This window comes from Aedes albopictus, chromosome 1 (assembly GCF_035046485.1).
Source record: "Aedes albopictus strain Foshan chromosome 1, AalbF5, whole genome shotgun sequence".
Lineage (NCBI taxonomy): Eukaryota > Metazoa > Arthropoda > Insecta > Diptera > Culicidae > Aedes > Aedes albopictus.
The window spans coordinates 240580438-240605707 of record NC_085136.1 but is presented as its reverse complement, the minus strand read 5'-3'; the positions used below and the strand labels follow the sequence as shown (position 1 = coordinate 240605707).

The 25270-nt window shown below is 43.5% G+C and overlaps 1 protein-coding gene and 2 long non-coding RNA genes across 3 annotated transcripts in view; 2 read left to right on the top strand and 1 right to left on the bottom strand.

Moving 5' to 3' along the window:
• Positions 1-25270, top strand: part of LOC109419787 (sodium-coupled monocarboxylate transporter 1) — a 157851-nt gene that overhangs the window by 58743 nt on the left and 73838 nt on the right. The gene's annotated exons all lie outside the window — the stretch shown is intronic.
• On the bottom strand, positions 14788-15635 carry LOC115261139 (uncharacterized). The gene is made up of 2 exons (XR_009996456.1): positions 15253-15635; positions 14788-15149 (listed from the first exon to the last, which is right to left on the bottom strand). It is a non-coding gene; the product is annotated as an uncharacterized LOC115261139 (long non-coding RNA).
• Positions 15657-16525, top strand: LOC134285534 (uncharacterized). Its single transcript, XR_009996457.1, has 2 exons — positions 15657-16060; positions 16164-16525. It is a non-coding gene; the product is annotated as an uncharacterized LOC134285534 (long non-coding RNA).

The window sequence follows — 25270 nt, the reverse complement described above, 5'->3', positions numbered from 1 at the left end:
TAAATGTATGGCCACTTTCAGGTGCCAAAATAATATTTATTGATTAGCATTTTACTCAGCCAAGCAGATCAAGCGAAGTGACGTGAAACAAGTGAAAATATGGTAAAGGGGGGCAACATGGATCACCTAAGAAATGGAACCCTATTACTTTCTCAATATAATTTGCATTTTTATGTTTTTTCTACCACGACTCTCAGATACACTACTCAGCTATGATATAAAATGATAAAAAGATCATAAGGTTTGAAACAATCGATTTTCAAAATATGACCCATCTTGCCCCACCTCTTTTTTTACGGGGGCAAGATGGGTCAGCTGACAGACATGCCGAAAACTAAGGGTGACCCATCTTACCCCACCTACACATTACACGCAGTTATATGGAAAGTATAGCACGAGGTATAGCATAACGAAAAAATATTTTATCTTTTTCTGTGCAAGGAATTTGAAGAATTCTCTAATACATATATCACTTTTTTATGGATGTCTTTCATCTAGGTAAATTATAGAAATATTAAAAAATATAGAGTACGGTTAAAAACGATACTGACCCATCTTGCCCCCAAATACCATATGTTTGAGATTAGTTTCATTCAACTGTTTAAATTACCCTGAACAGAACATTGAAAAACAAAGAAGGTTCACCAAGTCCTCTTAAGTTGCGAGGTGACGCATAATATGTGTAATTTTGATTCTGAATACTGATTTCCAAAAATTCCATGAAAGGTTCGAATGATTCATGCCTGTAATCGAAATGTATGTTCAAAATTGGTTTACCAGGTCTTCTAAAGTTGCGAGGTGATGCATAACAAGCTTGATTTTACTTTCTCCAAAAAGTTTCAAAAGTTCTTTCCAAAATTTAAAATTTTCGAGAAAAAAAAAGTTCACTATGTCCCTGTGCGAGGTGACGCATAATATGTGTGATTTAAATTTCAAATACTATTTCACAAACTTCATGAAAAGCTGGAATGATTTTGCCTGTAAGGCAAAAAGTTTTTAAACAAATAAGGTTCACCAAGTCCTCTAAAGTTGCGAGACGACGCATAAAAAGTTTAATTTTAAATACTTTTTTTTTCGAAAACTCCAAGAAAGGTTCGAATGATTCATGCCTGTAATCGTTTTTTTTTAACAAAGAATATTCACCAAGTCTTCTTAATTTGCGAGGTGACGCATAACATGCTTGATTCTATGTAATTTTAAATGTTTCCAAAAACGCGTTGAAAAGTTTCAATAGTTCTAGCCAAAACTTAACATTCTCGAGAAAAGGTTCACCAAGTCCTCTTAAGTTGCGAGGTGATGCATAAAATGTGAAATTTTGATTTTCAACTACTTCATGGAAGGTTTGAATGATTCCTACATGTTACCGAAATGTTTTTGAACAACATAGGATCAACATGTCCTCTTAATAAAGTTGCGAGATGATGCATAAAAAACTTGATTTTAATTAAAAATATTTTCTCCAAAAACTTTTTCAAAAGATTTAATTGTTATTGTAAGAATTTACAATTGTCCAAAACAAAGAAGCACAGAAGGTAAAAGAAGGTTCATCAAGTCCTCTTAAAATGCGAGGTGACGCATAAGATGTGATTCTGATTTTAAATATTTTTTTCACAAAATTTGTATCATGAATATTCTGCTATTTTACAATTCTGCTATTATAAAAAATACTTTTTTCACAAAATTTGCATCATGAATATGTATATATAAATATTTCCATAATATTTTACGTTAACAACTCTCTTAGTTTTCTCGGATTAAAACCAGACCTTGAAAATAGTTCATATGTAATCATAAATTGTCATAGCTGAGTAGGTTCACCATTTCCTCTCAAGCTGCGAGGTATGTACTACCAAATACCAGAATACATCTAAAACTTTGAAGTTTATAAGTATGTATTAACATCCTTCTTTTATTGGTGAGGGCTAACAGTAAAATAGCCATACTTCTTGGTAGTCTTTGCTGAATCTTTATTATTCTTCGATGTCCAGTATTGCTGAGTTCCCTTTTCATTTTTTTTTATCTGTGTTAACGAGATTTTTAGCCCTAGGCTAATTCATCTCGGGACCCACGCTTTACTTTCCTTCCGAAGAAAGAACTCACATTTTGCGAGTTTGTCGGGAGTGGGATTCGATCCCAGGTCATATGTACCACTACCACTCGACGTAATTACCCTATCCTCCTTTTTAACCTTCGCGTACCCAACGTCTATTTCGGATGATTTTCGAATCTTGAATCAGCTATGAAAAAGGCATCTCTCAACCGATTTTTTTGAAGTCAATTGCAATCGCTCCAGGTTTGTCCAAATTGTCAAGGACTACCATACGGAACCGGTTCACCCATCCGTTCCGGAGTTATTCCAGATTCTGTTGGGGTCATGACCGGCCGGAAAATGACACATTAATGCATTTTACTCTGAATCTCTAGTTTTTTTTTGGAAATTTTCACATATTGTACGCCAGAAATACAGAAACTATATAACAGCAAGGAACCATTGACTTGAAATGACACAATCAAGCAGTCTCATGAACCGGATATGTCCCGGGTGCCCCCAGGGATGTGGCCAAAGTGGCCATTCTAGCAACATTGTCAAAATCATTCATGCGGCACCTCGAACTTCATGATATGTCGAAACATGGAGGAAAATAGTCATTTCACGCTCCTAAGACCCCTCGGGAAGGGTCTCGTCATACCCGGAATGTTCCGGGTGCCCCCAGGGATGTGACAAAAGAGGTCATTTCCACAATATTATCAAAATCAACCGTGCGACATCTCTAACTTTATGATTTGTTGAAACCTAAAGGAAAATAGCCCTTCTAGGCCCTTTTGGCCACTTGGGACTGGTCTGGCCATACCCGGAATGTTCCGGATGCCCTCAGGGAAGTGGTCATTTCTCAATCATAGCCAAATCAGCCGTGTGACACCTCAAACTTCATGATTTGTCGAAACATGAAGGATAATAGTCCTTTTAGGCTCCCATGACCCCTTAGAGTGGTTCTGGCCACACCCGAAATATTCCGGATGTCCCTAGGAGGGTGGCCAAATTGGCGATTTCCACAACGTTGGTCAAATCAATCGTGCGGCACCTCAAACTTCATGATTTGTCAAAACGTGAAGGAAAATAGTCCTTTTAAGCTTTTATGACCCCTCGGGAACGACCTGGCCATACCCGGAATGTTCCGGGTGCCCCAGGGATGTGACAAAAGGGGCCATTTCCACAACGTTGTCAAAATCAACCGTGCGACACCTCTAACTTCATGATTTGTTGAATCATAAATGAAAATAGTCCTTCTAGGCCCTTATGGCCACTTGGAACCGGTCTGACCATACCCGGAATGTTCCGGATGCCCTCAGGGAAGTTGTCATTTCTCAAACATAGTAAAAATCAGCCGTGTGATAGCTCAAACTTCATGATTTGTCGAAATATGAAGGATAACAGTCCCTTTAGGTTCCCATGACTCCTTAGAGTGGTTTTGGCCATACCCGAAATATTCCGGATGCCCCATGGAAAGTGGTCAAAATAACCATTTCCACAACGTTGATCAAAACAACCGTGCGACACCTCAAACTTAATGATTTGTCGAAACATGAAGGAAGATAGCTATTCTAGGTTCCCAAGGTCCCTTAGAAACAACCTCGCCACACCGGATATGTCCCAGATGTCCCCCGGAAGGTTGTGGAAACCAATAGTGTGATACCTCGAACTTCACGATTTGTCAAAACATAAAAGAACATAGAGAGTCTTGGTCCCTTGATTGTTAGAAATGTCCTGTATGCCCCATGAGGAAATGGTCGAGGATAACATTACCTTAGGTATTAGGGCCTGTCCATAAACTCCATAGCCTTGGAGGGGGGACGTGGGGGTCTGGTCAAAGTCTACGGTCCATACGAATTTCGAAAATGTTGTATGGAAGAAAGTCTACGATGGGGAGGGGGATCTGAGATTGCCAAAATTGAGTCTGCGTAGTTTATGGACAGCGCCTTACCACAACGTGTCGAAATCAATCTTGACACATCTGAAAGTGCATGATGCTATGAGAATTATCATCCTGAAGACCTTAGGGGCGATTTCTTCACCCTGGCTTAAGCGTTAAGCCAGGTTTAACTGTATGGGTAAGCCTGGCTTACGAGTTAAGCCGAGGTGAAGAAATCGGCCATTAGACTATTTGACGCTTTCAAACGTGTTCAATGGACTTTTTTCCTTCTTGTTTTAACAAATCATGAAGTTAGAGGTGCTCACGGTTGATTTGACCAACTTTGTAGAAATGGTCATTTTGATCACTTGCCTGCCTGGGGGCATCCGGAACATTCCGGGTATGGCCAGACCGATCCCAAGGGGCCATAAGGGCCTATAATGACTATTTTTTATGCTTAAACATCAGCAGATTGAGGTGTGGCTGTGGCATGGTTGATTTTGACAATGTTGTGGAAATTGCCACTTTTGTCACATTCCTGGGGGCACCCGGACTACAACATTCTGGGTATGGCCAGGTCGTTCCCGAGGGGTCATGAGAGCCTAGAAGGACCCTCCATGTTTGGACAAATCATGAAGTTTGAGGTGCCGCACGATTGATTTCACCAACGTTGTGGAAATGGCCATTTTGACCACCTTCCTGGGGGCATCCGGAACATTTCTGGTGTGGTTAGAACCACTCTAAGGAGTCATGGGAACCTAAATGGACTGTTATCCTTCATGTTTCAAAAAATCATGAAGCTTGAGGTGTCACAAGGCTGATTTTGAAAATGTTTGAGAAATGACCACTTTCCTGAGGGCATCCGGAACATTCCGGGTATGGCCAGACCATAAGGGCCTAGAAGGACTGTTTTCCTTTATGTTTCAACAAATCATGAAGTTAGAGGTGTAACATGGCTGATTTTGATAACAATGTGGAAATGGCCTCTTTTGTCTCATCCCTGGGGCACCCGGAACATTCCGGGTATGGCCAGATCGTTCCCGAGGGGTCATAAGAGCTTAGAAGGACTATTTTCCTTCACGTTTTGACAAATCATGAAGTTTGAGGTGCCGCACGATTGATTTGACCAACGTTGTGGAAATCGCCAATTTGGCCACTCTCCTGGGGACATCCGGAATATTTCGGGTGTGACCAGAACCACTTCAAGGGGTCATGGGAGCCTAAAAGGACTATTATCCTTCATGTTTCGACAAATCATGAAGTTTGAGGTGTCACACGGCTGATTTTGACTATGATTGAGAAATGACCACTTCCTGAGGGCATCCGGAACATTCCGGGTATGGCCAGACCAGTCCCAAGTGGCCATAAGGGCCTAGAAGGGCTATTTTCCTTTAGGTTTCAACAAATCATGAAGTTAGAGATGTCACATGGTTGATTTTGATAATATTGTGGAAATAGCCTCTTTTGTCACATCCCTGGGGGCACCCGGAACATTCCGGGTATGACAAGACCCTTCCCGAGGTTGTCTTAGGAGCGTGGAATGACTATTATCCTTCACATTTTGACAAATCATGAAGTTCGAGGTGCCGCATGAATGATTCTGACAATGTTGCTAGAATGGCCACTTTGGCCACATCCTTGGGGGCACCCGGGACATATCCGGTTCATGAGACTGCTTGATTGTGTCATTTCAAGTCAATGGTTCCTTGCTGTTATATAGTTTTTGTATTCCTGGCGTATAATATGTGAAAATTTCCAAAAAAAACTATAGATTCAGAGTAAAATGCATTAATGTGTCATTTTCCGGCCGGTCATGACCCCAACAGAATCTGGAATAACTCCGGAACGGATGGGTGAACCGGTTCCGTATGGTAGTCCTTGACAATTTGGACAAACCTGGAGTGAATGCAATTGACTTCAAAAAAAATCGGTTAGGAAATGCCTTTTTCATAGCTGATTCAAGATTCGAAAATCATCTGAAATAGACGTTGGGTACGCGAAGGTTAACAAGGTGACGCGTCACATGCTACTTTTAAAATCAGAATACTTTTCTAGAACTTTGAAATAGCTCATGAGTTATCAGAAATTCTCATAGCTGTGTAAGTTCATCACGTCTACAGATTGCGATGTGACGCAAGGAAAAATGGACAACAAGGACAGTGGAAGTGATTCCAATTTGCTTTACACGTAGCTTAAGAATGTTAAGTCACATGAAAGCTACCCATGGTTTATCTACTTTTGAAATAAATCCCTTATTATTTCTACAACTTGTGGAGTATAGGTTCCCAACGGTGACCTACAGGCGTATGTTTCGCGAACAATCAAATTTAATATTGATTAATTTACTTGAAAACATGTTTCACTATTAGATTGATCTTTGATAATCGCCATAGCTGTGTAAAATCTCAGCGCATCTCGACACACCATCGCCACATTCAAAATTATTATCCTATCAAATGTTTGAAACAATCAACCGATAAAAAGGTGATTGATTGGATGCGAGCAGAATGTGATGTCTGTTTCTCTGTGGATAAATGTGTTAACCAAGTACTCTCAAGTTGCTGGTTCAGTCTTCTTTAGTGTGTAAAGAATTAGCATTAGTTAACTCATGAATAAAAAGAAACTAAAAGACTATTCTTTAAAAATCATCCACATTTTCATAAACCTTCTGAAGTAATTCCAAAGGTTTATAGGAGGTATTTAATTATAATTTGAATTTTGAAGTTGAATTGGTTCAGCATGTGCTCTAATACATATTGCAAGGCGGCCTTAATCCTACTTTTGGAATCAATCACCTTATTCCATTTTTTTCTAAAGCTGAAGTAACAAATCTAGATACCTACTTTTATTTTTAATCCCCGCTCCTAGAGTCATTCTCTGCCCTAAAAATCGATGCTTGCTATCAATTATTCAAGCATAATTTTTCAAATCGACGTATCTAACTTTTTCACTGATCTGAGTAAATTCATGGTCAATGTTGACGACCATTTCACTAAAATAGTTTTTAATAAAAAGACTTTTCATAAGTTTTTTTTCGTCACCAGGGATATAGCACGCACTAGATAAGAAACAAATCCTACTCATTCCATATCATTTTCACAATGAATTTTGACAAAAATACACATACACCGGGTTGGCTCGAGATACGTCATGCCAGATACGTCGCTTTTGTATGGTGCCAGTTTGGTGTATCTGTTACTTTGGATTTTGGCTAGATACGTCGTTTGGTTTTCTCATATATCAAAACGGTGTAGGGTGATTCAGGTAATTTAGACAGACCGTTACGCGTATATAATTTGGACACTTCCATTTGATTTTGCCGCAAATGTCCAAAATATATACGAGTAACGGTCTGTCCAAAATACCTGAATTCCCCTATCTATCAGTAAAGTTCTAAACATCAAAATTGTGAGATACGTCGTTTCGAAAAATATGCTTAGTTAAACAAATTAAGCAATAAATCATCAAACAGTGATGTGGATTCTTCAATTTGCTTTATGAATCATGCATGTAGCAGTTAACCCGGATTTGTTTACATTCTCGAGTTACGTCGGATTGAAAAGTTATGCTTGAATTGATTATCCTTCCAATCGAACTGGTTTACATTCGAATACAAATGCAACTTATTTTGTGATTTTCGGGAGGAATAGTAATATATTTACTAGTACGTAATCTGCTGCCTCGTTTTTTTTGGTTCTTGAGCCGTGGAGTCCTCTAACAATTGTTCAGCTTGCATCTTCCTTTAGGCAGTCTGTACCTAATCGTGTAAAATTCCATGTTCTGCTTCAGCTGATCCAGCCCCGCGATGGGAGTTTCCAGCAAGATGATTCCGTCCTCAGGAACGTTAAAAGTGGTTTCTTGGAGCGAAGTCTTAATCAGGCTTATTCTGCGCGGCGTGTGAGGTGAGACGGACGGTTTCGTCTCACGTGACGTGAGACGACTAATGTAAATCAAATTGGGCGAGTCGACTTTTGTCACCTCATTCGACTCGTCTCACCTCACACGCCGCGCAGAATAAGCCAGAATGTGTTATTTTTTTTTGTCCTGGGCCGAAGCATACTTCGGAACCGCTTTCGGCGTTTTGTGCACGGCCAAACCCGGCAGCAGTAGATTGTTGTAGGTAACGTGCACTTCAATGAGACTACGTCCCCCTTGCTGCTGATTCCCTCGACAAAGCTGGGCAAATCCACTTCCAGGTTGAGCTTCTTAATGGTGACATCTTCGTCCAAAAGAGTGCCAGACGAACTGCATTCTGATTAATCCTGTAGAGCTTCGGCGAATTGCGACGCTTCAGGGATGCTCTGTATTGTTTCAAGGGATGGTGTCTATCAGGATATAGGGCTTGTTTACCGCTGTACTTGAGTTGGTGTGAAGTAAACGATGTAACACGTTGTTCCTAGCCATATGACCCTGTTGTCCTTTCAGCACGTTGAAGTTGTTGGAAGACGGTAGTCGGTGTGTTTGGCACGTCCGGAAGTGAAAATATAGGATGATGCCTGAATCTGAGCTTTTCGCGAGACCATAAACAACCCACGGAGCCAGTTTTAGCCAGGTTTTAGCTCAACAGGCCACGACACACTTGATGACACATCACATTAGTTTTGACTTCGGTAACGGAATGCATTCGTTCGTAGTTCCAGGTACTCGGCAGGGATCTGCTAGGGTTTTCCTGGTAGCGTAGCAGATACATACCTAAGGCCGTTCGCAATGCTATGTTTTAAAATTTGTTTTAAACTGCTCGATGTTTTAAAATTTAAAACTGTCAAAAATAAAACTGAAACTCGTTACCGACAATGCTGTTTCAAATTATGTTTTAATTGCAGAAAATGATATGTATGTATTTGTGAAGAGCTTGTTTTGGCAGTTTTGAAACAACCTGGTGGAAATGCTTGTTGATCGATGAATCAAAGTGTTGATAACAATAATTTGAACATATAATCACAGATCTGTGGTTTAATTAAGATTCTTTGACGAATCATGCAAAGCTTGGATAACTGAAGCGAACAAAATGTATCAAAAGAAGCGCTAGTTTTCCATGGACTTGAATACGCATTCTTTCAAAAGTTTTCCCCAGGGGTTTCTCATGAAGATTTCACAAGCAACATCACCAGAAGTTCCTCGTGAATTCCTCCAGGAGTTCTCCGGGAATTGAGTAGTTTTTTGGTAATTCCCCCACCAGTTCCTCAAGAATTTACCCTGGAGTTCTTCGGGAATTCCTTTAGTAATTTCTTGAAAATTCCTTCAGAAGCTTCCCGGACTCTGCAGGAGTTTCTCGGAATTTTCTTCAGTAATTCATCGAGAATTCCTCCAGGAGTTCCTCGGCAATTCCTCCAGAAAATCCTCGGCAATTATCAGAAATCAGGAATCCCTCCAGAAATTCTCCGAAAATTTCTCCAGGAGTACCTCGGGAATTCCTCCAAGAGTTCCCCTGAAATTCCTCCATGGATTCCCCGGGAATTAATGCAGAAGTATCTCAAGAATTTCTTCACAACTTCCTCAAAAATTTCTCCTAGATATCCTTGGGAATTCCTCTAGAAGTTCTCCAAGAATTGCTGCAAAGATTTCTCGAAAATTTCATTAGGAGTTCCTCGAGAATTCCTCCGGGAGTATGTATTTAGGAAGTTTCCTCAGGAGCTCATTGAAAATATCTCTAGAAGTTCTCCGGGAATTTCTTCTGGAGCATCTTCAAAAGTTATCCGGAAATTCCTCAAGGAGTTCCCCGGAATTGCTACAAGAGTTCCTCGAAAATTTCTTTAGGACTTTCTTAAGAATTTCTCCAGGAGTTTTTTCCAGAATTTCTCCTCGATTTCCTCAGAAATTCCTACATGATTTCTCCGTAAACTCCTGCAAGAGTTCCCCGTTAATTCTTTCAAGAGTCCCTCAGAAATTCCTCCGAGAGTTTCCCATGAGTTTTCTTCAAAAAGTTCTCCGAAAAATTCTCCAGGAAATCGAAGATATCTTCGGGAATTCCTCCAGAAGTTTCTTTAAAACTTCTCCTGGAGTCCCTCGACAAATTCTACAGGAGTATATCGGAAGTTCTTTTAGAAGTTCTACAATAATTCCTCCAGGAATCCCTCAGAAATTCCATCAGGAGATACTCAGGAATTCTTCCGGAAGTTTTTCGGTAATTTCTCTAGGAGTTTCTCCAAGATTGTCTCAGAAATTCCTGCATGAGTTCCCCGTAAATTCCCTAGGGAGTCCCTCGAGAATTCGTACAGAGGTCTCTTGGGAATTCACCCAGGAGTTGTTTGAGAATTCTTTATGGAGTTCCTCTAAAACTTCCCCAAGTATTCCTAAGTAATTCCACCATGAGCTCCTCGGTAATTCCTCCAGGAGTTCCTCGGGAATTCCTCCAAGAGTTCCTCGTAAAACCCTCCAGGATTTTCTCGGGAATTCCTCCAGGAGTTAATCGGGATTTTCTTAGGGAGTTCCTCGAGAATTCATTAGGGAGTTCCTCGGGAATTCCTCCAGGAAGTTCCTCGGAAAATCCTCCAGGAATTCCTTAGGAACCTCCTCAGGAATTCCTTAAAGAGTTTCTCGAAAATTCCTTAGGGAGTTCCTCGGGAATTCCTCCAGAAGTTCCTCTAGAATTTCTACAGGATTTCCTCAGGAATTCGTTAGCGAGTTCCTCGGGAATGCATAGGGAGTTCCTCCAGGAGTTCCTCGGGAATTCCTTAGGGAGTTGCTCTGGAATTCCTTAGAGAGTTCATCGGGAATTCCTTAGAGAGTTCCTCGGGAATTACTTAGGGAGTTCCTCGGGAATTCCTCAGGGTGTTCCTCGGGAATTATTTAGGGGATTTCTCCAGCAGTTCTTCGGGAGTTCCCCGGGTGGTCCTCTAGGGGTTCGCCCGGAATTTCCTCGGGAATTCCTAAGAGAGTTTCTCCAGGAAGTCCCCGGGAATTCCTTCAGGACTTCCACGGAAATCCCAGCAGGAGTTCCTCTGGAATCCCTCCAGGAGTTCCTCGGGAATTCCTCCAGGAGTTCCTCAGGAATCCCTCCAGGAGTTCCTCGGTAAATCCTTCAGAAGATCCTCGTGAATTCCTCCAGGAGATCCTCGGGAATTCCTCCAGAAGCTCCTCGGGAATTTCTCCAGGAGTTCCTCGCAAATTCCTCCTGCAGCTCCTTCGGGAATTCCTCCAGGAGTTTCTCGGGAATTCTTCCAAGAGTTCCTCGTGAAACCCTCCAGGAGTTCCTCGGAAATTCCTAAGAGAGTTCCTCGAGAATTCCTCCAGCAGTTTCTAGGGAATTCCTGCAGGAGTTCCTCCGGAAACCCTTCAGGATTTTCTCAGGAATTCCTTAGCGAGTTCCTCGGGAATTCCTTGCGGAGTTCCTCTGGAATTCCTTAGGGTGTCCCTCGGAAATTCCTCCAGGAGTTTCTCGGGAATTCCTCCAAGAGTTCCTCGTGAAGCCCTCCAGGAGTTCTTCGGGAATTCCACTAGCAGTTTCTCGGGAATTCCTCCAGGAGTTCCTCCGGATACCCTCCAGGATTTCCTCAGGAATTCCTCCAGGAGATCTTCAGGAATCCCTTAGGGAGTTCCTCGGGAAATCCTCCAGGATTTCCTCAGAAATTCCTTAGGGAGTTTCTTGGGAATGCCTAGGTATTTCCTCGGGAATTTCTTAGGGAGTTCCTCGGGAATTTCTTAGGGAGTTCTTCGGGAATTCCTCGGTGAGCTTCTTGAGAGTTCCTAAGGGAGTTCCTTAGGAATTCCTTCAATAGTTCCTCCAGGAGCTCCTCGGCAATTCCTCCAGGGGTTCCTCGGAAATTCCTTCAGAAATTCCTCGGGAATTCCTCCAGGAGTTCACCGGAATTTCCTTCACGAGCTCCCCGGAAGTTCCTTCACGAGCTCCCCGGGAGTTCCCCGGAGGTTCCTCTGGAAGTCCCCCGGGAGTTTCTCCAGGAGTTCATCGGGAGTTCCTCCAGGAGTTCCCCGGGAGTTCTTCCAGAAGTTCCCCGGGAGTTCCTCCAGGAGTTCCCCGGGAGTTCCTCTAGGGGTTCGCCCGGAATTTCCTCGGGAATTCCTAAGAGAGTTTCTCCAGGAGTTCCCCGGGAATTCCTTCAGGACTTCCACGGAAATCCCAGCAGGAGTTCCTCTGGAATCCCTCCAGGAGTTCCTCGGGAATTCCTCCAGGAGTTCCTCAGGAATCCCTCCAGGAGTTCCTCGGTAAATCCTTCAGAAGATCCTCGTGAATTCCTCCAGGAGCTCCTCGGGAATTCCTCCAGGAGCTCCTCGGGAATTCCTCCAGGAGCTCCTCGGAAATTTCTCCAGGAGTTCCTCGCAAATTCCTCCTGCAGCTCCTTCGGGAATTCCTCCAGGAGTTTCTCAGGAATTCTTCCAAGAGTTCCTCGTGAAACCCTCCAGGAGTTCCTCGAAAATTCCTAAGAGAGTTCCTCGAGAATTCCTCCAGCAGTTTCTCGGGAATTCCTGCAGGAGTTCCTCCGGAAACCCTTCAGGATTTTCTCAGGAATTCCTTAGCGAGTTCCTCTGGAATCCCTCCAAGAGTTCTTCGGGAATTTCTTCAGGAGTTCCTCGGAAATTCCTTCAGAAGTTCTTTGGGAATTCCTTAGAAAGCTTCCGCGGAAATTCCAGCAGGGGCACCGCGATATTTTCCCAGAAACTCCTCTGGAATTCCTCCAGGAGTTCCTCGGAAATTTCTCCAGGAGTTCCTCGGGAATATCTCCGGGAATTTCTCGTGAATTGCTCCTGGAGTTCCTATAGAATTCCTCTGGAATTACCCCAGTAGTTCCTCTGGAATTCCCCCAGGAGCTCCTCTGGAATTCTTCAGCGAGTTCCTCGGGAATTCTCAGGTAGTTCCTCAAGAATTCCTGAGAGAGTTTTTGGGAATTCCTCCATGAGTTTTTCGGGAATTCCTTCAGGAGATACTCGGCAAATAATTATACGTTTTCAATGATTTTTTCTCTGAATTCTAGAGAAATCTCCAATGAATTCCCGAGGAACTCATGGAGGGCTTTCCGAAGAGTTCATGGAGGAATTCCCAAACACTCTCAGGAATTCCTGAGGAACTCCCTGAGAAATTCCCGAGGAACTCCTGGAGGGATTCCAGAGGAACTCCTGCTGGGATTTCCGTGGAAGTCCTGAAGGAATTCCCGGGGAACTCCTGGAGAAACTCTCTTAGGAATTCCCGAGGAAATTCCGGGCGAACCCCTAGAGGAACTCCCGGGGAACTCCTGGAGGAACTCCCGGGGAACTCCTAGAGGACCACCCGGGGAACTCCCGAAGATTTTCTGAAGAAATTCCCGCGGAACTCCTGGAGGAATTTCCAAGGAAATCCTGGAGGAATTCTTGAGGAAATCCAGGAGGGTTTCCGGAGAAACTCCTGGAGTTATACTTGGAGGAATTCCCTAGGAACTCCTGGAGGAATTCCCGAGGAACTGTTGGAGAAATTTTAGAGGAACTTCCTAAGGAATTCCCGAGGATCTCCTGATAGAAATTCTGAGGAAATTCTGGAGGATTCCCGGAGGAATTCTTGGTGGAATTCCTGGAAGAATTCCCGAGGAGCTCCTGGAGAAATTCCCGAGGAACTTCCTAAGGAAATCCCGAGGAAACCCCTTATGAATTCCCGAGGAACTCCCCAAGGGATTCCCGAGAAACTCCTGGAAGAATTCCCGAGGAACTCCTGGAAGAATTCCCGAGGAACTCCTGAAGGAATTCGCGAGGAACTCCTGGAAGAATTCGCGAGGAACTCCTTGAGAAATTCATGAGGAACTCCTAGAGGAGTTCCCGAAGAACTCATGGAGAAATTCCCGAGGAACTTCCTAAGGAATTTCCGAGGAACTCCCTTAGGAATTCCCGGGGAACTCCCTAAGGAATTCCCGAAGAACTCCTGGAGGAATTCCTGAGAAACTCCTTGAGGAATTCCCGAGGAACTCCTGGAGTAGTTCCCGAAGATCTCCTGGAGAAATTCCCGAGGAACTTCCTAAGGAATTCCCGAGGAACTCCTGGAGGAATTCCCGAGGAACTTCTGAAGCAATTCCCGAGGAACTCCTGGAGGAATACCCGGAGAAACTCCTGGAGGAATTCCCGAGGAACTCCTGGAGGAATTGCCGAGGAACTCCTGGAGGAACTCTTGAAGGAATTCCTAAGGAACTTCCTTAGGAACTCCCGAGGAGCTCACTGAGGAATTGCCGTAGAACTCCTGGAGGAATTCCCGAGAAACTCCCAAAGAAATTCCCGAGGAAATACCTAGGAATTCCCAAGAAACTCCCTAAGGAATTTCTGAGGAAATCCTGGAGGATTTCCCGAGGAACTCCTGGAGGAATTTCCGAGGAACTCCTGGAAGAATTCGCGAGGAACTCCTTGAGGAATTCCTAAGGAACTTCTGTAGGAGTTCCCGATGAACTCCCGATGAACTTCCCGAGGAAATCCTTTAGGACTCCTGGAGGAATTCCCGAGAATTCCTGGAGGAATTCCCGAGGAGCTCCTGGAGGAATGCCCGAGGAACTCCTGAAGGAAGTCCCGAGGAACTCCTGGTGGAATTACCAACGAATTCGCAGGATATCACGGAGGATCCTAGAAGAATCCATGAGGTGCTTCTGGAGAAATCCAGAAGGATCTGTTTAAGAAACTTGCTGAAAATTGCGGGAACTTCTGCAGGAAATCCTAGAGCGAGTCCTAGAGAACTCTTTGAGAAATTTTTGAAGACCTCCTGCAGAACTTCATGAGGAACTCCTGGAGGGGTTACAATTATTTTATAACGAATGAAACTGCCGAAGGAATGCATAATGAATAACGTTTGTAAAGAATATGGAAAGGTGTCTCATTTATCTATCTAATGCGTCACTTTGCAACTTGTGAGAACATGATGAACCTACTAGCCCTGATCAATTCATGCAAGGAGTAAAGAAAGCACAATCTCTAATGTTTGCGTAATTTAATTAGCCCAAACGTGGGTAAAAACGTACATTTCACTCCTCCTTTCGACGATTCCTCCTGCCGTCACACTGATGTAAACGACCTAGTAGGCGGCATCCGTAACCGCCCCTTTCTGATTTCCGTAATCGCTCAACTGCAATTTTGGCCCATTTTCCAACCGAAAGCCCGGGCGATGGTGTGCTGGGTGGCGTGTGATGGTGATTCATATGCCCGCATCGATCCGGATTGATCGGTCGTCGTCCTCCGTATCGTCATTTGCCGGGGGAAGCTCCGGCTCCTGCAGACCCATCCGTGGGAAGCGGTAAAGCGCAGAGATCACGGTGAGTGGACCAAGTGCAGCGTTATCTAGCGAACGTTTAAAGATTAAAAAGTTGCAACCACAAAGGGGGTGCGATTTCTCCCTCTAAAATGCGACCCCACCAAAGACCTCACCCGGAAGGGAACTCACCTGAAGCCACCTGCTATGATAAATATGTGCTCTGATATCTGCTGCTGACGACCGGTTCCAACGGGGTATCACTTCCCGCACAAAATTGCCAAAGAAATAATGCAATTCATTCTCGGCATTTCACTTTTCATATTGTTGACGGAGCTGCCTGCCAGTTGAAATCAATAAAAACATCGTCACAGCACACACATACAACGCAAGAATGACAAGTTTGAAAATAAAACAAAGTTGAATTCCAGTTTTAAATCAACCACAATTTAAAACAAACCTGTCGAGCAGTTGTAAATGAGTTTCAAATAAGTGCTCGAAAAATAAAACTGCAACTCAGCATTGTGGACGTGCTGTTTTAGTTCCAGTTTTATTTTAAAACTCGCCATACGAAATAAAACAGCATTGCGCCTAAGGCCGTTCGCAATGCTGTTTTATTTCGTATGGCGAGTTTTAAAATAAAACTGGAACTAAAACAGCACGTCCACAATGCTGAGTTGCAGTTTTATTTTTCGAGCACTTATTTGAAACTCATTTACAACTGCTCGACAGGTTTGTTTTAAATTGTGGTTGATTTAAAACTGGAATTCAACTTTGTTTTATTTTCAAACTTGTCATTCTTGCGTTGTATGTGTGTGCTGTGACGATGTTTTTATTGATTTCAACTGGCAGGCAGCTCCGTCAACAATATGAAAAGTGAAATGCCGAGAATGAATTGCATTATTTCTTTGGCAATTTTGTGCGGGAAGTGATACCCCGTTGGAACCGGTCGTCAGCAGCAGATATCAGAGCACATATTTATCATAGCAGGTGGCTTCAGGTGAGTTCCCTTCCGGGTGAGGTCTTTGGTGGGGTCGCATTTTAGAGGGAGAAATCGCACCCCCTTTGTGGTTGCAACTTTTTAATCTTTAAACGTTCGCTAGATAACGCTGCACTTGGTCCACTCACCGTGATCTCTGCGCTTTACCGCTTCCCACGGATGGGTCTGCAGGAGCCGGAGCTTCCCCCGGCAAATGACGATACGGAGGACGACGACCGATCAATCCGGATCGATGCGGGCATATGAATCACCATCACACGCCACCCAGCACACCATCGCCCGGGCTTTCGGTTGGAAAATGGGCCAAAATTGCAGTTGAGCGATTACGGAAATCAGAAAGGGGCGGTTACGGATGCCGCCTACTAGGTCGTTTACATCAGTGTGACGGCAGGAGGAATCGTCGAAAGGAGGAGTGAAATGTACGTTTTTACCCACGTTTGGGCTAATTAAATTACGCAAACATTAGAGATTGTGCTTTCTTTACTCCTTGCATGAATTGATCAGGGCTAGTAGGTTCATCATGTTCTCACAAGTTGCAAAGTGACGCATTAGATAGATAAATGAGACACCTTTCCATATTCTTTACAAACGTTATTCATTATGCATTCCTTCGGCAGTTTCATTCGTTATAAAATAATTGTAACCCCTCCAGGAGTTCCTCATGAAGTTCTGCAGGAGGTCTTCAAAAATTTCTCAAAGAGTTCTCTAGGACTCGCTCTAGGATTTCCTGCAGAAGTTCCCGCAATTTTCAGCAAGTTTCTTAAACAGATCCTTCTGGATTTCTCCAGAAGCACCTCATGGATTCTTCTAGGATCCTCCGTGATATCCTGCGAATTCGTTGGTAATTCCACCAGGAGTTCCTCGGGACTTCCTTCAGGAGTTCCTCGGGCATTCCTCCAGGAGCTCCTCGGGAATTCCTCCAGGAATTCTCGGGAATTCCTCCAGGAGTCCTAAAGGATTTCCTCGGAAGTTCATCGGGAGTTCATCGGGAACTCCTACAGAAGTTCCTTAGGAATTCCTCAAGGAGTTCCTCGCGAATTCTTCCAGGAGTTCCTCGGAAATTCCTCCAGGAGTTCCTCGGGAAATCCTCCAGGATTTCCTCAGAAATTCCTTAGGGAGTTTCTTGGGAATTCCTAGGTATTTCCTCGGGAATTTCTTTGGGAGTTTCTCGGGAATTCCTCCAGGAGTTCTACGGCAATTCCTCAGTGAGCTCCTCGGGAGTTCCTAAGGAAGTTCCTTAGGAATTCCTTCAAGAGTTCCTCCAGGAGTTCCTCGGCAATTCCTCCAGGAGTTCCTCGGGAATTCCTCCAGGAGTTTCTCCGGGTATTCCTCCAGGAGTTCCTCGGGAATTGCTTCAGAAGTTCCTCGGGAATTCCTCCAGGAGTTCCTCGGGAATTCCTTAGGAAGTTCCTCGGGAATTTCTCCAGGAGATCTTCGGGAACTACTCCAGGAGTTCCTCGGGAATTCCTCAAGGAGTTTCTCAGGAATTCCTCCAGGAGTTCTTCGGGAATTCCTTAGGGAGTTCCCCGGGAATTCCTAAGGGAGTTCCTCGGAAATTCCTTAGGAAGTTCCTCGGGAATTTCTCCATGAGTTCTTCGGGAACTCCTCTAGGAGTTCCTCATGAATTTCTCAAGGAGTTCCTCGCGAATTCTTCCAGGAGTTCCTCGCGAATTCCTTCAGGAGTTCCTCGGGAATTCTTCCAGGAGTTCCTCGGGAATTCTTCCAGGAGTTTCTCGGGAATCCCTTGGGGAGTTCCTCGGGAATTCATAAGGGGTTTCCTCGGGATTTCCTTAGGAAGTTCCTCGGGAATTTCTCCAGGAGCTCCTCGGGAATTCTTCCAGGAATTCCACCAAGAATTCCTCCGGGAATCCTCCAGAATTTCCTCAGAATTTCTATCAGGAGATCCTCGGGAATTCCTTAGGAAGTTCCTCTAAAATTTCTCCAACAGTTCCTCGGGAATTCCTCCAGGAGTTCCTAGGGAATTCCTCCAAGTATAACTCCAGGAGTTTCTCCGGAAACCCTCCTGGATTTCCTCAAGAATTCCTCCAGGATTTCCTTGGAAATTCCTCCAGGAGTTCCGCGGGAATTTCTTCAGAAAATCTTCGGGAGTTCCCCGGGTGGTCCTCTAGGAGTTCCCCGGGAGTTCCTCCAGGAGTTCCCCGGGAGTTCCTCTAGGGGTTCGCCCGGAATTTCCTCGGGAATTCCTAAGAGAGTTTCTCCAGGAGTTCCCCGGGAATTCCTTCAGGACTTCCACGGAAATCCCAGCAGGAGTTCCTCTGGAATCCCTCCAGGAGTTCCTCGGGAATTTCTCAGGGAGTTCCTCAGGAATTCCTGAGAGTGTTTGGGAATTCCTCCATGAACTCTTCGGAAAGCCCTCCATGAGTTCCTCGGGAATTCATTGGAGATTTCTCTAGAATTCAGAGAAAAAATCATTGAAAACGTATAATTATTTGCCGAGTATCTCCTGAAGGAATTCCCGAAAAACTCATGGAGGAATTCCCAAAAACTCTCTCAGGAATTCTTGAGGAACTACCTGAGAATTCCCGAGGAACTCGCTGAAGAATTCCAGAGGAGCTCCTGGGGGAATTCCAGAGGAACTACTGGGGTAATTCCAGAGGAATTCTATAGGAACTCCAGGAGCAATTCACGAGAAATTCCCGGAGATATTCCCGAGGAACTCCTGGAGAAATTTCCGAGGAACTCCTGGAGGAATTCCAGAGGAGTTTCTGGGAAAATATCGCGGTGCCCCTGCTGGAATTTCCGCGGAAGCTTTCTAAGGAATTCCCAAAGAACTTCTGAAGGAATTTCCGAGGAACTCCTGAAGAAATTCCCGAAGAACTCTTGGAGGGATTCCAGAGGAACTCGCTAAGGAATTCCTGAGAAAATCCTGAAGGGTTTCCGGAGGAACTCCTGCAGGAATTCCCGAGAAACTGCTGGAGGAATTCTCGAGGAACTCTCTTAGGAATTTTCGAGGAACTCCTGGAGGGTTTCACGAGGAACTCTTGGAAGAATTCCTGAGAAACTCCTGGAGGAATTCCCGAAGGAGCTGCAGGAGGAATTTGCGAGGAACTCCTGGAGAAATTTCCGAGGAGCTCCTGGAGGAATTCCCGAGGAGCTCCTGGAGGAATTCCCGAGGAGCTCCTGGAGGAATTCACGAGGATCTTCTGAAGGATTTACCGAGGAACTCCTGGAGGGATTCCTGAGGAACTCCTGGAGGAATTCCCGAGGAACTCCTGGAGGGATTCCAGAGGAACTCCTGCTGGGATTTCCGTGGAAGTCCTGAAGGAATTCCCGGGGAACTCCTGGAGAAACTCTCTTAGGAATTCCCGAGGAAATTCCGGGCGAACCCCTAGAGGAACTCCCGGGGAACTCCTGGAGGAACTCCCGGGGAACTTCTGGAAGAACTCCCGGGGAACTCCTGGAGGAACTCCCGATGAACTCCTGGAGAAACTCCCGGGGGACTTCCAGAGGAACCTCCGGGGAACTCCCGGGGAGCTCGTGAAGGAACTTCCGGGGAGCTCGTGAAGGAAATTCCGGTGAACTCCTGGAGGAATTCCCGAGGAATTTCTGAAGGAATTTCCGAGGAACCCCTGGAGGAATTGCCGAGGAGCTCCTGGAGGAACTATTGAAGGAATTCCTAAGGAACTCCCTTAGGAACTCTCAAGAAGCTCACCGAGGAATTCCCGAAGAACTCCCTAAGAAATTCCCGAGGAACTCCCTAAGAAATTCCCGAGGAAATACCTAGGCATTCCCAAGAAACTCCCTAAGGAATTTCTGAGGAAATCCTGGAGGATTTCCCGAGGAACTCCCTAAGGGATTCCTGAAGATCTCCTGGAGGAATTCCTGAGGAAATCCTGGAGGGTATCCGGAGGAACTCCTGGAGGAATTCCCGAGAAACTGCTAGTGGAATTCCCGAAGAACTCCTGGAGGGTTTCACGAGGAACTCTTGGAGGAATTCCCGAGAAACTCCTGGAGGAATTTCCGAGGGACACCCTAAGGAATTCCAGAGGAACTCCGCAAGGAATTCCCGAGGAACTCGCTAAGGAATTCCTGAGAAAATCCTGAAGGGTTTCCGGAGGAACTCCTGCAGGAATTCCCTAGAAACTGCTGGAGGAATTCTCGAGGAACTCTCTTAGGAATTTCCGAGGAACTCCTGGAGGGTTTCACGAGGAACTCTTGGAAGAATTCCCGAGAAACTCCTGGAGGAATTCCCGAAGGAGCTGCAGGAGGAATTTGCGAGGAACTCCTGGAGAAATTCCCGAGGAGCTTCTGGAGGAATTCCCGAGGATCTCCTGGAGGAATTCACGAGGATCTTCTGAAGGATTTACCGAGGAACTCCTGGAGGGATTCCTGAGGAACTCCTGGAGGAATTCCCGAGGAACTCCTGGAGGGATTCCAGAGGAACTCCTGCTGGGATTTCCGTGGAAGTCCTGAAGGAATTCCCGGGGACTTCCTGGAGAAACTCTCTTAGGAATTCCCGAGGAAATTCCGGGCGAACCCCTAGAGGACCACCCGGGGAACTCCCGAAGAACTGCTGGAGAAATCCCCTAAATAATTCCCGAGGAACACCCTGAGGAATTCCCGAGGAACTCCCTAAGTAATTCCCGAGGAACTCTCTAAGGAATTCCCGATGAACTCTCTAAGGAATTCCAGAGCAACTCCCTAAGGAATTCCCGAGGAACTCCTGGAGGAACTCCCTATGCATTCCCGAGGAACTCGCTAACGAATTCCTGAGGAAATCCTGTAGAAATTCTAGAGGAACTTCTGGAGGAATTCCCGAGGAACTCCCTAAGGAATTTTCGAGAAACTCTTTAAGGAATTCCTGAGGAGGTTCCTAAGGAATTCCTGGAGGATTTTCCGAGGAACTTCCTGGAGGAATTCCCGAGGAACTCCCTAATGAATTCTCGAGGAACTCCCTAAGAAAATCCCGATTAACTCCTGGAGGAATTCCCGAGAAAATCCTGGAGGGTTTTACGAGGAACTCTTGGAGGAATTCCCGAGGAACTCCTGGAGGAATTACCGAGGAGCTCATGGTGGAATTACTTAGGAATACTTGGGGAAGTTTTAGAGGAACTCCATAAAGAATTCTCAAACAACTCCTGGGTGAATTCCCAAGAGACCTCTGTACGAATTCTCGAGGGACTCCCTAGGGAATTTACGGGGAACTCATGCAGGAATTTCTGAGACAATCTTGGAGAAACTCCTAGAGAAATTACCGAAAAACTTCCGGAAGAATTCCTGAGTATCTCCTGATGGAATTTCTGAGGGATTCCTGGAGGAATTATTGTAGAACTTCTAAAAGAACTTCCGATATACTCCTGTAGAATTTGTCGAGGGACTCCAGGAGAAGTTTTAAAGAAACTTCTGGAGGAATTCCCGAAGATATCTTCGATTTCCTGGAGAATTTTTCGGAGAACTTTTTGAAGAAAACTCATGGGAAACTCTCGGAGGAATTTCTGAGGGACTCTTGAAAGAATTAACGGGGAACTCTTGCAGGAGTTTACGGAGAAATCATGTAGGAATTTCTGAGGAAATCGAGGAGAAATTCTGGAAAAAACTCCTGGAGAAATTCTTAAGAAAGTCCTAAAGAAATTTTCGAGGAACTCTTGTAGCAATTCCGGGGAACTCCTTGAGGAATTTCCGGATAACTTTTGAAGATGCTCCAGAAGAAATTCCCGGAGAACTTCTAGAGATATTTTCAATGAGCTCCTGAGGAAACTTCCTAAATACATACTCCCGGAGGAATTCTCGAGGAACTCCTAATGAAATTTTCGAGAAATCTTTGCAGCAATTCTTGGAGAACTTCTAGAGGAATTCCCAAGGATATCTAGGAGAAATTTTTGAGGAAGTTGTGAAGAAATTCTTGAGATACTTCTGCATTAATTCCCGGGGAATCCATGGAGGAATTTCAGGGGAACTCTTGGAGGAATTCCCGAGGTACTCCTGGAGAAATTTTCGGAGAATTTCTGGAGGGATTCCTGATTTCTGATAATTGCCGAGGATTTTCTGGAGGAATTGCCGAGGAACTCCTGGAGGAATTCTCGATGAATTACTGAAGAAAATTCCGAGAAACTCCTGCAGAGTCCGGGAAGCTTCTGAAGGAATTTTCAAGAAATTACTAAAGGAATTCCCGAAGAACTCCAGGGTAAATTCTTGAGGAACTGGTGGGGGAATTACCAAAAAACTACTCAATTCCCGGAGAACTCCTGGAGGAATTCACGAGGAACTTCTGGTGATGTTGCTTGTGAAATCTTCATGAGAAACCCCTGGGGAAAACTTTTGAAAGAATGCGTATTCAAGTCCATGGAAAACTAGCGCTTCTTTTGATACATTTTGTTCGCTTCAGTTATCCAAGCTTTGCATGATTCGTCAAAGAATCTTAATTAAACCACAGATCTGTGATTATATGTTCAAATTATTGTTATCAACACTTTGATTCATCGATCAACAAGCATTTCCACCAGGTTGTTTCAAAACTGCCAAAACAAGCTCTTCACAAATACATACATATCATTTTCTGCAATTAAAACATAATTTGAAACAGCATTGTCGGTAACGAGTTTCAGTTTTATTTTTGACAGTTTTAAATTTTAAAACATCGAGCAGTTTAAAACAAATTTTAAAACATAGCATTGCGAACGGCCTAAGAGGATAGAAAACAAATAACAGAACTCCCGACGATGATAATGCGGCAGAATGGAGGAAAATTTACTGCTTTCGTGAGAATTTTGTAGCAAACTTGCGGAATACTGCGATATAACTGATCGAGATTGAGACGGCCGACTGTCAACAAACAAAAATAAAAATAAAACTAAAATAGAAATCAAAACATCAGAAACTCACCACGTCGCTGTGGTCAAGCCATAAGGGAGAAAGGGGTTCAACGGAAATTGGGGTGAAATAAAATATAGGAGACGGTAGGGCTAAAGCGTTACTTCGCAGGTTTTTCAATGTTTTTCAATAGTTAGAGGCTTCAAAACATAGGGGTTTCTTAGGAAAGTTTGCTCAATAAATTAGCGGAAAGCCGTTGAGCACATAAAAAATTTTCACGGGAATGGTCTATTAGGGGGTCATAAGTGACTTGTGCCTCAAAGACCTGACATAATCACATTTTAGGGTGATGTCAAACTTTTTTGGGTGCTGCAATATTCAGTATGAGTGTTGCAATATGTGATTCCATATTTATGGCGGGTAGTGTATTTCCAAAGGAATACTTGGAGAAATTCTCGAAGACATCTCGGAACGAGTTCGTAAAGAAATACCTGTACAAATTCCTACAGGAATCACCGGAATATTACTTGCCAAGAAGAATTTCTGAAGCAATCTTTGAAAGAACTTCAGAATGTGATTACGAACCACCCTAGGGCTGAAGAATTTTCTAAAGGACACTGTTATAGCACTTCACAACTCTTCTTACTGTAGTTAGTTAGGGATACAATTGACCTCGGAGAAATTGTCTTTCTTTCCCTTTCTGGTTCAACTTCTTGGAAAACGGGATCTTCTGAATAATGCTAAACCCGAGCGAAGCAGTTTAATGCATCTGAACACGGTGGAGATACGATTTCAACTATTTATTGTTCTGTATCTTATATTACTATTCACATGAAGTTTTTTTACACAGTGTGCTAGTGTGGTCTTATCTGGGAAACAAATTCAATATTTTTTGTGTGCGATTCGAAATGAATAAGGAAATTTCATTCTATATCTATGTTAGTTTTAAAACCTCAGGTGAAGTTTATTTCTTCTGAAAAACTTCCTGAACGAATTCTTGAAGAAATTTCTGAAGAAATTTTTAAGGGTTTATCTGAAAACCTCCCAGGAGAAATTTCTTAATGTTTCCCTGGAAGATTTTATAAATGAATTCTGAGTGTTATTTCCGAAGATATCCATAGCGCAATTTAAGAAAGAATCGTTAGAAGATTTTCAAAAGCAATCTCTGGAGAAATTAATGAAGAATTTCCAAAGGAAACTTTGGCGATTAGTGTGCTAATCTATGAGGAATCCCTAAGGATTAGATTAAGGAATCTCTGGTATTATTTTTGCTGGAAATATTGGAAGATGTTTAGAAAAAAATGGGAAAGAACACATTTTATGATATTGATTTGATTTTTTAAATAATTCGTCGCAAGAATTTTTGAAGGAATCCGATTATGACTTTCTGTAAGAATCTCGGGAAAGATTTTTGAAATTATCCATGAAGCATTTTCTGAGGAATCACATGGAACTCTGAAGAACTATATGTAGTAATGCATGGATGGGTTAATAAAAAAAATCCCTGCTGAAGTTTCTGAAGAAATCCGAATAATTTCTGAAATATTTTGGAACAATTTTGTAAGGAATCCATGATGCATGGAAGGATTTTTGAAAAAGTTATTTGTTCTTTTGGTTCTTACTTTCTGGATGAATCTTTAGCAAACTTCAGAGAAATTCATGAGTGTTTCTATGGATTTTCTAAAGAAATCCGTGCAAGAATTCTGAAAGGATTTTTTAGAGAAATCTCAGAAGAAATCCATAACAGAACTTTTAAAGATTGCTGGAAGACTATCTAAAGGAAACTTAAAAAATCGCTTCAAGGTTGCTGGAGAAAGTTAACCCTTTATAAGGCAGTGGCAACTATATTGCCACCTTATACACATATTTTTTCTGTTCGTTTAGAAAATTTTTACAACTTCTGTTTTAACCTTCACGTACCCGAACCCCAACATCTCATTTTCAAAATACTGGCATTTCGTCAATTTTAATCCATTTTTTTTTGAAGTCGCCCTTAATCGATCATAAATTGGTGCAAGTTTATTACACCCAAATGTCCATGCAATATCCGGAACCATTTCAGATATATTCCGGATTATACTGGGGTCAGGGAGGGTACCAATGCCAAAATAGCTAAAAATGATTATTTCGTGTGTTATTGTGTTTGAACCATCGATTTTCAGTTGAATTTTCATTGCGAACAACAAAACACAACTGCGATAATCAGATTTGAATAAGTTGACCCATCCGGATCACTGTGACAGGTTCCGCGGGGGCCTCATTTGGGACACTTCTGGTTTTCATCCAAAACATGTCGTGCGACATATCAAACTTCATGATTTCAAATGACTGAGTTAGAAACGATACCCTGAAGTCTGTATCAACTAATATGGCCACCCCGGAACATCTAGCATACGTTCCACAGGGTTGACATCGGGGACATTCCTGGTTTGCAACCAA